General features: G+C 43.9%; 1 protein-coding gene and 1 pseudogene across 1 annotated transcript in view; one reads left to right on the top strand and one right to left on the bottom strand.

Moving 5' to 3' along the window:
* Positions 1-13,021, top strand: part of PITPNA (phosphatidylinositol transfer protein alpha) — a 73,166-nt gene that overhangs the window by 18,097 nt on the left and 42,048 nt on the right. The window lies entirely within an intron of this gene.
* LOC136624654 (RISC-loading complex subunit tarbp2 pseudogene) lies at positions 9,742-10,752 on the bottom strand (annotated as a pseudogene).

The raw sequence follows: 13,021 nt of genomic DNA, 5'->3' as shown, positions 1-13,021 counted from the left end.
CCAGATTTTCGTGCTGCGCTCAGACTTCAGAGGGGAATAGCGCTGCATCGTGGGAGCAGGTAAGTATGAGCAATACATAACCTGGCTCCCTACCACATCCCCTAACAGCACCGTAACTTAGTTTAGATTCTGTGGGGAAGTGAAGAATTTCTTTTTAATCGAATTGTTAATGCAAAAAAAACCTTCCCTGATAACTTGTTAGGCGTTGGTATACTCGGACCCAATGGTAAGGTGAATGAACTTTTATCAGTTCTGTTTGGCTTGGCGCAGAGTGTTGGGCAGCAGAATGCAGTCGTAAGCTCTCACTCACGACCTGAAGGTTGCAGGTTCAATCCCTGCTTGGTTCAGGTAGCCGGCTCAACGTTGACTCAGCCTTCCCAGGTCTGTAAAATGAGTACCCAGCTTGCTGAGTGGTAAATATGACTAGGGAAGGCAATGGAAAACTACCCTGCAAAAACAGTCTGCCATGAAAACGTCCCGATGTGACGTCAACCTAGAAATCGGTCACGACTTGGTCCTTGAATCGGGGGGGATTTTACCTTTTACCTTACTTGGCTTTTACCATCTTCTACATCCATATAGTTTTAGTTTGAGTTATACGGGGCATTTCTGTTTATTTAGTGACGTTCTGTATCCTCATTTTTCTGCAGACTAGCCTTGTAAATAGGCGCTGCTGTGCAAGAAATGTTTCTGAATCCTTACTTTAATAGCTCTCCATAATTAGCCTCCTCGGTATCTCGCGCACTACCCAATGACTAATACAAAGCTGCAAAGTCCAAAAGTACAAATGGTTATTCACCATGACTGTTATTTAACACTTTAAGTCCTTTCCTCCCTCATGATTTTGAAGCTGATTACTGTTGTCTTAATTACCTCTGTAAAAGATTCTTTTATTCTTTTGGAATTTTTTTTTTCACTGATTCACAATATTTGATCCCTTGATTGTAATTTCAGACGTATGAAAGAGCCTAATACATTATTTTTTTTGTTTTGTTGTCCCTCCCCCCCCTTCCTTTCCCTCAGGATACAATTGATTGTTTTTTTTTGTTTTTTTTGTTTTTTTAAAGGAGTATTCCAGGTAAACTTTTTTTTTTTTTTCTTTTTTTTTAACTTGTGCTGTTCATACCCAAAACAATGAAAACAAAGATCTGGTACCGTGTTAGCCAGTAGAGCAAAATGTGATTGTTCTCAGCAAGAGAAACAACGTAATCTTGTAGATATGATACCTTTTAATGGCTAACAAAAATACATGATGTAATAATAGCGAGCTTTCGTACCAACGCAGGGTACTTCTTCCGGCTTAAATGGATTGGATCTGAAGAGGCATGCATATTTATACACACTTATAACATACATACTTATGACAAGGCACAGATATGGATGTGATTGGTTCGCACTTAAAAGGAATTCTGCAAACCAGAAAACAAACTTTTTTTGTCTAGGCACTGATAGCGGAGTGAAAGTTTTATGGTCTCTAAATTACTGTTGGAGGGGGGGGAAAAGGTCAACAGGCTCGAATTGTTATAAGAGATACACAAACATTTTTAGCTAAATACTGATAAGGGAGTGAAAGTTTATGGTCCCTGAATTACTGTTGATGGGGGTCTTATTTGTGCAATCAAGTCTCACACTTCCCATTCACGCATAAATCCTGGGGAATAATTTAACCCAGTATTCAGCGTGTCAAGTCACAAAACCACAGAAGAATTTGGGAATATAAATTGATAACAACCTTTGACACGCTGAATACTGGGTTAAATTATTCCCCAGGATTTATGCGTGAATGGGAAGTGTGAGACTTGATTGCACAGATAAGACCCCCATCAACAGTAATTCAGGGACCATAAACTTTCACTCCCTTATCAGTATTTAGCTAAAAATGTTTGTGTATCTCTTATAACAATTCGAGCCTGTTGACCTTCCCCCCCCCCCCCTCCAACAGTAATTTAGGGACCATAAAACTTTCACTCCGCTATCAGTGCCTAGACAAAAAAAGTTTGTTTTCTGGTTTGCAGAATTCCTTTTAAGTGCGAACCAATCACATCCATATCTGTGCCTTGTCATAAGTATGTATGTTATAAGTGTGTATAAATATGCATGCCTCTTCAGATCCAATCCATTTAAGCCGGAAGAAGTACCCTGCGTTGGTACGAAAGCTCGCTATTATTACATCATGTATTTTTGTTAGCCATTAAAAGGTATCATATCTACAAGATTACGTCGTTTCTCTTGCTGAGAACAATCACATTTTACCCAAAACAATAAACTAGACTTGACTCTCACCCATGTTACGTGCCCATGGCTTCAGCGGAGCACTTTCGTTCTATCTGTCGGTGCTCTGTTTACGAGCTGCAGTTGTCCCGTTTACGGTACATGACAAGCTGCCGCAGCCAACCCTCCGGAGTGTGTAATTGGCTGCAGCAATCAGACATTCCTTTTACAGACTGACCCTGCAGCTTGTGAATGGGGGTGCAGGAATGGAGCTGTGGGGATCTCTGTCTGATATACACACACCCTTCACATTCACATGCATCTCCTATTTCTTGTCCATGAAATGGAGAGGATTAGGTAATGCCATGAGTTTTTTTTCATCTAGAGAATGTGTCCTTGTGAAAAAATGTCCATGTATATAGCCTTGTAGGCATTAATGGGGCTATGTGTACTCCATGGAATTCTACAGACAGCACATAGCTTCAGAATATGCTAGTGTGCGTCCAGGATACTTCTGCGTCACTAGCTCTCCTGCATCAGCACACCTTCATTCCCCCAAAAATGTGCCCTTTTATAGCCCATGGGAGGTTGTTTCTCCCTTGTGCTAACAGACTGATTCTGAGAAATTTGTGATTCTCCTCCCATTTGCACAATCCACCATGAGTGTTCTATCTACACTTGCACATAGCCTTTGTGATTCACCATTCTACTCCTTCATAATGACGTGTGTGCTTTCCACCCTATCTCCAGACTGTGTGATCTACCTTCCCTGATAACTTGGATGCTACCCCCCCCCCCCTCCTTCCTCTCCACTCTTCTATTCTCCGGGTACAGCTTTCTTTCCCTGACTCCTGTTATCTGTAACAGTGTGAGAAGGAAGGGTGGAGCGGAGAGAGCAGTGTAATGTGGGGAACTATGTCAGATTTTAGCAGGACAGCTAGCTATGTGAAGGACTTTCACCAGAGTTCTACAACCTGCAGCCTGTGATGCCATTCTGTGTGGCCCACGACTATCTGGCTGCTCACTTGTACTTTCCATATAAGAGAGAAAAGCAGTTGGAAACCGGTCAGGAGCAAGGAAAGGCAAGCACTAAGGCTGTATTGTGTTGTCCTCTCTGGTTCCCCCATGAATCAGGGAAATTCGGTCCTTTGACCCTTGTTAGGCCCTCCAGAAAGGAGTATGTAAGTTAGACTTCATCATCTATGCACGTGGTTCTTTTCTTTGTAGTTTATGGCAGATATCCAAAATCTACAATGGAGAGCCACATGTTTGTATGGTCCACTCCTCTCTGGAGTGCTGATTAGGATAACAGCCATGGTTCCTGTCTACCTTGTTCATTTAATTACTTGTAGGAAGTGCTGACGGAATTAGTTTTTTGTTGCATTTGTGGAGGAAGTAAATGAACAAACAATAGTAATAATAATAGTAATAATAATGGTCTTTTAGCCTTTTTTTTACCTATTTCAAAAAAGGTGTCAATGGGTAAATTTAGAGAGATTTGTGTTTTTATACTCCAGTATATGGTATTTGAGTGTTTGTTTATATAGGTTTTGTATGATAGTATATATTTTGTTTTGTATGTGGGTTAAGAATATAGCATTAAACTATATACACTTTTCCTGGCACCATTTTATATCCACAATTAATATAATCGGGGTGCTTAATTGAAGCTCACATTATCATACCTTATACAGAACAGAAAAACAAATGTGTGAGAGCCTAGCACTCCACAACAGGATAGCCAAAATCTCAATGACAAAACGGTCATGCTGTATAATGGCATTGCCTGCCAAACCTTGCTTTATAATAATATTGCTGTATTCACAATAGTATGTTCACATTCTACATGAGACAGGAAAGAGAACCAACGTATAGGTATTATGTGCAATCACAGACCATACTCGACTCACAAGTACCAATAGATCATTTCAACCTACGGTCTGTTTACATATCAGAGCAATAAAAGCTCTATTCTCCCTATCAAAAATTAGGTATAAGGATTTGGCTAAAACATGCCCAGGCTAACACCGAATACCCGAATACCAACGCATATTGCCAGTAGGGTCCCATGTTACCACGGTATACCCCTATGCATATCGGTCAATGTGTATCACCACTAGAGATCAGGGTTACCACTATACCCCTATGCGGATCGGCACTAGGGTCCCAGGTTACCGCGGTATACCCCTATGCGGATCGGCACTAAGGTCCCAGGTTACCGCGGTATACCCCTATGCGTATCGGCACTAGGGTCCTAGGTTACCGGGGTATACCCCTATGCGGATCGGCACTAGGGTCCTAGGTTACCGGGGTATACCCCTATGCGGATCGGCACTAGGGTCCTAGGTTACCGCGGTATACCCCTATGCGGATCGGCACTAGGGTCCTAGGTTACCGCAGTATACCCCTATGCGGATCGGCACTAGGGTCCTAGGTTACCGGGGTATACCCCTATGCGGATCGGCACTAGGGTCCTAGGTTACCGCTGTATACCCCTATGCGGATCGGCACTAGGGTCCTAGGTTACCGGGGTATACCCCTATGCGGATCGGCACTAGGGTCCTAGGTTACCGCGGTATACCCCTATGCGGATCGGCACTAGGGTCCTAGGTTACCGTGGTATACCCCTATGCGGATCGGCACTAGGGTCCTAGGTTACCGCAGTATACCCCTATGCGGATCGGCACTAGGGTCCTAGGTTACCGCTGTATACCCCTATGCGGATCGGCACTAGGGTCCTAGGTTACCGCTGTATACCCCTATGCGGATCGGTCAACGTGTATCACCACTAGAGATCAGGGTTACCACTATACCCCTATGCGTATCGGCACTAGGGTCCTAGGTTACCGGGGTATACCCCTATGCGGATCGGCACTAGGGTCCTAGGTTACCGCGGTATACCCCTATGCGGATCGGCACTAGGGTCCTAGGTTACCGCAGTATACCCCTATGCGGATCGGCACTAGGGTCCTAGGTTACCGCTGTATACCCCTATGCGGATCGGCACTAGGGTTCCAGGTTACCGTGGTATACCCCTATGCGGATCGGCACTAGGGTCCCAGGTTACCGCGGTATACCCCTATGCGGATCGGCACTAGGGTCCCAGGTTACCGCGGTATACCCCTATGCGGATCGGCACTAGGGTTCCAGGTTACCGCGGTATACCCCTATGCGGATTGGCACTAGGGCCCAGGTTACCATGGTATACCCCTATGGGTATCAGCACTATGGTGGCTGCTTTAGGGAAAGAGTAGTTTTCCACAGTGGAATTTAATCTTGTAAAGATAGGGATTTTAACAGATGTGGAATTGGAGTTCCACAGAGATAACCTTGTGGCACACAAATATCTGTGCAGACTCATTATATCCTGCCTGAAAGCACCCTAATCCCTGGACAATCAATGTGTTTGGTTCTAAATGACCAGATAGTTTTTAAGCAATGTTTGCGCATCTGGTGGTTTAACTAACTTTTTTATGGGTGTACCAGGATATTTTTGTGATATAGAGCGGTTTTAATATCCTATTTGAAGAAGTATTTCTTATTGCTTCTATATTTTTCAGTAGAAATAATTGTGGACCTCTTGCTTAGGCAGACATCTAGAAATAGGCAGTCGTTCACTCGATGTTCCAGCCCGTTTGTCTAGCCATTGGAAGGTGGCCTTTGTCAGAGTCGCTCACATCTTTATGCTTGCCTGTTTTTCCTGCTTCTAAGGGTGGTTTCACATGCAACATTTTTTGGGAAAATGCACTTGCAGTTTTTGATGTGTGGGTTTTTTTTCTTTTTAGCCAAAGCCAGAAGCTCTTCTTTTGTAGTTTTCATTCTTTTTTTTTTTTTTAATCTACTTCTGGCTTTGGCTCAAAAAACCATCAAAAACTGCAAGTGTATTCTCCCCAAAATGTGTGTAAAGCCAGCCTAACACATCAGCTTCAAGAACTTGGTACCTAAAATATCCCCCCTCTTGAAACATGCCATTGTCACCAGATAATCAATGTTCTACACCTCTGTCAGTGGTTTTAATGTTATGACTGATCGGTGTACGTTCTATCTATAAAATGGTTTTTTTTTCATAAGGCAATTTTTCTCTCGCGTCGATGCTGTGATACAGAAAAATCCCAGCATGTTCTACTTTTGTGTGAGCCTCGCACGAGACTAGAACATGCAGATGTGACTCTCGGGTGCAACTAGCTCTCGCCCGTGTAAATGCACCCTAAATATGATGTGAAGAAAACAAAAGCTGAGCAACTAGACAGACATCAAGGCCCTAAAGACTTAAGATTTCAAGATGTAAGCCTCGTATTGGTTGTATCTCAGAATGTGCATTACTAGTTAGGAAGCAAAATAATTTTGTTCAGTTTTTCGGATAGTCTCATTGACACACTAAGGACTAGAGTTGGACGAATGTACTCTGCCGAGCTTGATGCTCGTTCGAGTATTAGCGTACTCGATGGTGCTCGTTACTCAAACGAGCATCACGCTGTGTTCGACCCCCGCCCAAGTTTTTGGCTCCTTCCCGCTGTGACGTGCCTGTTTCGGCCCCTCCCCGCCGCAACGCAGCGCGCATGTCAATGGCAAATTTTTGGGCAGGGGGGAGAGAAAGAGGGGGAGGGGGAAAGCACACGAATAGAGATGAGCAAACCTACTCGTTTCGAGTAATTACTCGATCGAGCGCCACGATTTTTGAGTACTTCCGTACTCGGGTGAAAAGATTCGGGGGGCGCCGGTGGGCGGGGGGAGGCGTGGCGGAGTGGGGGGGTAGCAGCGGGGAACAGGGGGGAGCCCTCTCTCTCCCTCCCTCTCCCCCACTCCCTGCTGCAACCCCCCCACTCACCCACAGCGCCCCCCGAATCTTTTCGCCCGAGTACGGAAGTACTCGAAAATCGCGGTGCTCGGGCGAAAAAGGGGCGTGGCCGAGTAGGTTCGCTCATCTCTACACACGAACCAAGAAAAAAAAAAAAGCGCTCGGGACCCAGCGTCCCACAAAAATGCTCGAGTCTCCTATTCTAGTCAATGGGGTTCGTTACTCGAGTAGAGCTCTCAAATTTTACAAAAAGCTCGACTTGAATAAAGTGGACTCGAGCATTTGGGTGCTCGCTCATCTCTACTAATGACATGTTCATTATTTAGCATAGGAATTGATACATATCACTATTAAATGGGTCCCACATTATACTATTTCTCCATGTGTGTTAGACTGACTGTGGCCCTATATACCCGGTGGACCAGCTCTTTTTTTTTTTATTTATTTATTCCCCCCCCCCCCACGTTGCAGTGAAGCGACAAGAAAAGCTAATGCCAGAACTGGTGTCATAATTCTCTATGGGACAATTCATAGCAACCAGCATATTAGTTTTGATGCCAGACACCAGGCAGAAAAATTCTGCATGCAGTGCTTTTTATACGCCTATAGATCCTAGACTGGTGCAATAAGTGCACCAAAATGGCATCTTTTCTGTTCAGCTCTGGCATTAAAGCGCAACGAATGAACCCAGCCTCAGGAATTAGAATCTGCTAGTTTCTCTGTGCAGATTATATAGAACACAGTATAACCACAGTCTCCTTCTACCTTCCCAGAGAGAACTGAAAATCTGAGATGCAGCCTGCAGAGGGGAAAACTGATGATAAATACCATATACAAAATGATTTAATGGCCAGAAATAGTGTTACTCCTCATGTACACAGCTTACTCTGAAAAGTTAGTTTTTGCAGTGAAAATCGTCTGTTCTCAAGCATGTTTCTTCTGGTTCCTCATTGTCCATGCACTTGTGAACTCTGTTAAGCAGCAGGTCTGATGTCACTAAGTGGCGTCCGTCAGTAATACACCTCAGAGAGTGAGTCATGCTGGATTAGTGACTGTGGAGCTTGGAACCCGCTCTTCAATGAACACTACGCCACGTCTTGAGCACAGTTGGATTAGTACTGTGCAGGACTGCACTCCTCACCATTCAATCGGACATGAGGTGCTTTTAGATGGAACGATTACACTGGGCAACAACTTTTTTTTTTTCATAACAAAGTAATTGATACATTTCTGTAAAATTAAAACCTGCTGATTCCACTGGTAAAATTGAATAGCAGCACGTCTCACTTTCATATTAAGAACCATTTTCTTCATTTAACCCCTTCGTAACCGCTGATATGCTTTTTAATCAAACAAAAATACATATTTGGTATTTCTGCGTCCGTAAAAGTCGAGCTATTATTTACCCCACACAGTGAACGTCCGAAGGGGGGGGGGGGGGGGGGGAACGCCAGAAACGCACTTTTCTTGATCACTTTGTCTCCAAGAAAAATGCAATAAAAAGCGATCAAAAAGTTGTGTGTATTCCAAAATGGTACCAATGGAAACTACAGGAGGCCCCGCAAAAAATGAGTCCTCGCACAACTATGTCGATGGAAAAATAAAAAAGTTATTGCGCGCCGAAGATGGCGGCAGAACATAACTTTAAGAAATTAAATATCTTTGAAAAAAAAAATACAAATAGTACAGCAAAAAAAAAAACTATGAATTTGGTATTTTAATAATTCTGTTGACCCATAGAACAAAGTTATGTCATTTTTGCTGCAGTTTGTGCGCCGTAGAAAGAAGACGCAGCCAAAAGATGGCGGAATTAAAAATTTTTTTTTTTACCATTCTCTCTACTTACCCAGAGTTTTAAAAAAGTTTTTCAGTACATTAAATAGTACCATTAAAAAAAAAAATGCCCTCTTACAGCTACGTCGATGGATGAATAAAGGAGTTACGATTTGTGTGGAAGCTTTTGGAGCTTCAACTCCGTATACAGTGTCCATCCGACTGGGACTATAAGGAACTGGAACAATTGGCTACTGGATAAGCCATTCATTATATCTATAGCTTTGTTTCAATGCAAGAAAACATTGCTTCCAAGGATGGATTTATATTTACATCAGCAAATGTAGCTTTTTTAGTGGTTAAAAATTCTGAATTCAAGAATTCCGAACTTTTCTTTTTTCTTTTTAAACAAAAGCTTTACACAATAAGGGAAAAACTACATCTGTTGAAACCAACTTTTTCCCTAGAAGCCATGAATCAGAACTGTTTCAACACAGTCTTGTAGAGTAAGCAACACTACAGCAAGCAGGATGCACACAGTGGTCACAAGACAACGTCCTTCCCAAGTTGTTGGTCCACAATGGTAAAATGAAAAACTTCCTATAATGAAATATAGGCTATTCAAGTGTCCAATACAGATAAGGTGTTACTGGTTAAAGCCATCTGTTTCATGGCAGCAGATCTCAAGTCCTTATGCTTCTTCAATCCTTCAGGTACATTACAGATACTTAGACAAAGTGCCAAAAATCTACCACAAGCTCAATGTCGGGAACACCTGATGGTGAGTTTGTGGTAGGTTTCTATAGTAGCCGCACAGCTTTTAAGCCACTGCTGATCCTATTTAGTTGGAGCGATTTCGTGAACTTTATGGTTTGCGCACTGGTAGGCTCTTGAGGTGTTGAGTCCTTGATAACAATTTAAGAAGTTTTTTTTTTTTTCTTTACTTCATTCGATTGCCTTCACTTACTGCCAGCCATGATTTTGAGATACTGCAGTGCGTTGTGTGCAGCATTTCCCCGCGCCGCTTCTTTTGTGGTATCAGAACCGTGACATAGAGTGGTGGGCTGTGTTGAAAGCTCCACGAGGCATTGGTACAGGCCACTCAGACTGCGCTCATCAATATCAAGATAGCTTATCTGAAAGCTTTGCTCCTCAGAGAGGTCTTGCAGGAGAGTGCTGAAGCCAGAATTAAGGATGGTGAGTGGTTGACTTCTAAGATGAAGGATCTTTTCTCCAGCAGAACTGCGCAATGAGTCCCAAGTACAGGCTACACCTCGGCCTCTGCTTCCATCAGTTCTTCCCCCTCCTGTATTCATAGAAAATTGATCTTCTTCAGGCTCTGGCTCTCCATTTTTGTGATGTTCTGAGGGTACCCTGTGAATCTGCAGAAGCATCTTGGCCACAGCGCTCCTTTTCGCCAACTTCTTGGATGTGCCGCTGCCGATCTCAAGAAACCGCTCCACCCGGCAGTTCATGGTGAACTCTTTCCTGTGTGCCGGACCCGACTCCTGTGTTACTCCTTTTTGCACCACCAGCTCGTGTAGCGCCCCCACGGGATTACACTCTGCTGGGCAGACAAAGGCTGCTTCATGTCAGTACAGTCATTCCTTGCGGTTGGTGGAGGCAGGGAAGCAGACTCAGTCTTTAGGATTACTTCTTCAGGGTTTTCTGCCATGCATGTGGTACGGTTTTCCTCAATAATGGCTGCAAACATATCTCCACCCTTCAGTAGGGCGAGTGCCTCTTCTGCTGCCTTCTTTCTAGTTCCTTGACCTGTACAGTTGATTTCTCCAACAGACACATGAAATGTGAAGTTGGTTTGATAGGCTTGTCCTTCAGCTTTGAGTAGATCATACATGTGGGTCTTTCCTATCCGAGTCCCATACTCTTGCAGTAAGCTGATGGGAGTCTTCCTAGGACTCGACGCTAGCATCTGACTTCTCGTTCCCACAGTCCTCGGTCTCGCTCATTCCCTCCTGCTCTACATTCACCAGCAACAATGGCCAGGGCAGGAAGTCTTATTTATTTATTATTTTTTTTACACTGTCGTAAACGACGTAATTCGCTCGCTCAAATGAGAATCGACTCGTCTAAAAGGACCCCAACCAGCTGGACCCAATGGACTAGTAGTAGCACACTGCAAACATTCGGTAATGTCACCGCTTCATGTTCAGCCTCCCACACAGCAAATAGTCATTTTGTGGCTTCACTAACTTGTTGGAGTAATAAATTAGGATTTCCTACTACTCGCTCTATAACCGCGCCTCGAAGGCTGGGCCGCTGTGGACTGTATAATTTCACTGCACTGTAATTATGTGTTAATATGGTGGATCTGTCCTACACTATTGTTATCCAGTCAGATTAATGGGACCGGTTTACTGGGTGACGCCTGACTTATTGAAGCATATATTTGCTCATATAATAAATACTGTAGGAAGTTGTAAGCAAACGCCAGGTAAGCCAAGTTCTAGACCTGCATAAAGTCATACACCTTTGCACTCTGCCGCTTGGTTATATTGCTCAGGGTGCCTTGTATGTGCACTTAGACAAGTACGAAAGTGAAAGGCACTCCTACACTATAGCGACGCAGGACAGCCCATATGTGGATTTTGCCAGTGACGGGGCAAAGGATCTGTGCAAAAAGCGGCATCAAAAAGACGTGGATTTAAGAGGTGGAATTTTCCCACTGTGAATTCCATTCTGTGAACGTACCCCAAGCACCAGAGTAGAACTCCAAGTCATTTACACTTCATGGATATCGGTCTGTCCAGTTAGGAAGCAGAAACGATTGGGAATCAATTTCACCTGTTTTGGTGCTAATGAAATTAACAAAGGTGCGCTGGAGGGGCAACAGCAAGACCCACCCTGCCTGCCTAGGGAATGGCAGGTCGCACATGAACAGGTTTGAATTATGGAATTCTGCAATCATCACCGTCTGCACAGAAGATCTCTATGGGCCACTCACGACCCTTTTTTTTTTTTTTTTTTTTCACGCACGTGAACCCCCCGCCCCCACACACACACAGCATGTCTTACTTCGGTGTATATTATGCATCAATATAGGCATATAGTTTTCTAGTTTATTTTGTCTGATCAAAATGCACACATGAAAATACGGAAATGTGTACGAATCCACTGACATCAATGGGTTCTATTCACTGCGCATTGCGCACACAAGTACGTCCATGTAAAGACAGCCTTAAAGCAAGTGTCTGGTTTTGTTTTTGTTTTAATAGTATTAGTTTCACCCGTGTCCACGGATTGTTTGTGGTTTTGCAGTCCGGCCCTTATCTCTTGCATTTTATCGTTGCGTGCTTCTGGCGCACTGTGGTTCGCCCTGGTTCACGGCGCTGTTTTATATCTGAACACGAGTAGTAAATGTCTCACTGATGGCAACCGTGTTTTCATCTGCATTCGATACTCTCGTGTTTTCATGTCTTCCGTAGCAACCGAACAACAAGTGTCAAGTGAGCTGGGTTGACAATCCCGTAATCCTCGTACCTTGAAATAATAGTCATAGAATAGTCGGCTAAAACCATATTCATTCCTTCAAAGCCTGAGTCTTAGTAGCGGTGACACGTTGCTGATTACTAACCTTATTGGGAGTCGAGTATGGTTTCTTTAAATACTGTAACAGCCTAAGTTCTAATAACAAAAGACATGACTTGCGACATCGGTAAAACTGATGGGCGCACGGATGTCCTCTGAATAAGCACTTGTAGAACCGGAATAAGGAGTTAGTCGCTCAGTAATGATAGCCCTGCTGTAGGCCGAGAGACGAGCGCTGCTGTAATTCCCTTGCCTCTTTCTCGCTTGTTTTCCAGCAAGATCAACACATGGCAACATCAAAATAATACCAACCTACTTAACGGCGCATTAATGCCACAGGACCCAGAAGTAGTCGCTCTGCAGAGTCACAGATGGGTCTGTGTCCTACCTGTCTGCATGGACCATTTGTGGTGTTCTAGATGGCGTTGCATACATGTGGGCATCTGTTTGATTTTCAGCCCAGTCTGATAACAGTTGAAGTAGCCAATGCTTTTGCATCAGAATTGACAGTGAGGGTGATCAATAAGTGGAACAGGTTACCATGGGAGGTGGTGAGTTCTCCTTCAGTGGAAGTCTTCAAACAAAGGCTGGACAAATATCTGTCTGGGATGATTTAGTGATCCTGCACTGAGCAGGGGGTTGGATCCGATGACCCTGGAGGTCCCTTCCAACTCTACCAGTCTGAACAGA

Source organism: Eleutherodactylus coqui, chromosome 4 (genome assembly GCF_035609145.1).
Source record: "Eleutherodactylus coqui strain aEleCoq1 chromosome 4, aEleCoq1.hap1, whole genome shotgun sequence".
Lineage (NCBI taxonomy): Eukaryota > Metazoa > Chordata > Amphibia > Anura > Eleutherodactylidae > Eleutherodactylus > Eleutherodactylus coqui.
This window is presented reverse-complemented; position numbering and strand designations above follow the sequence as displayed.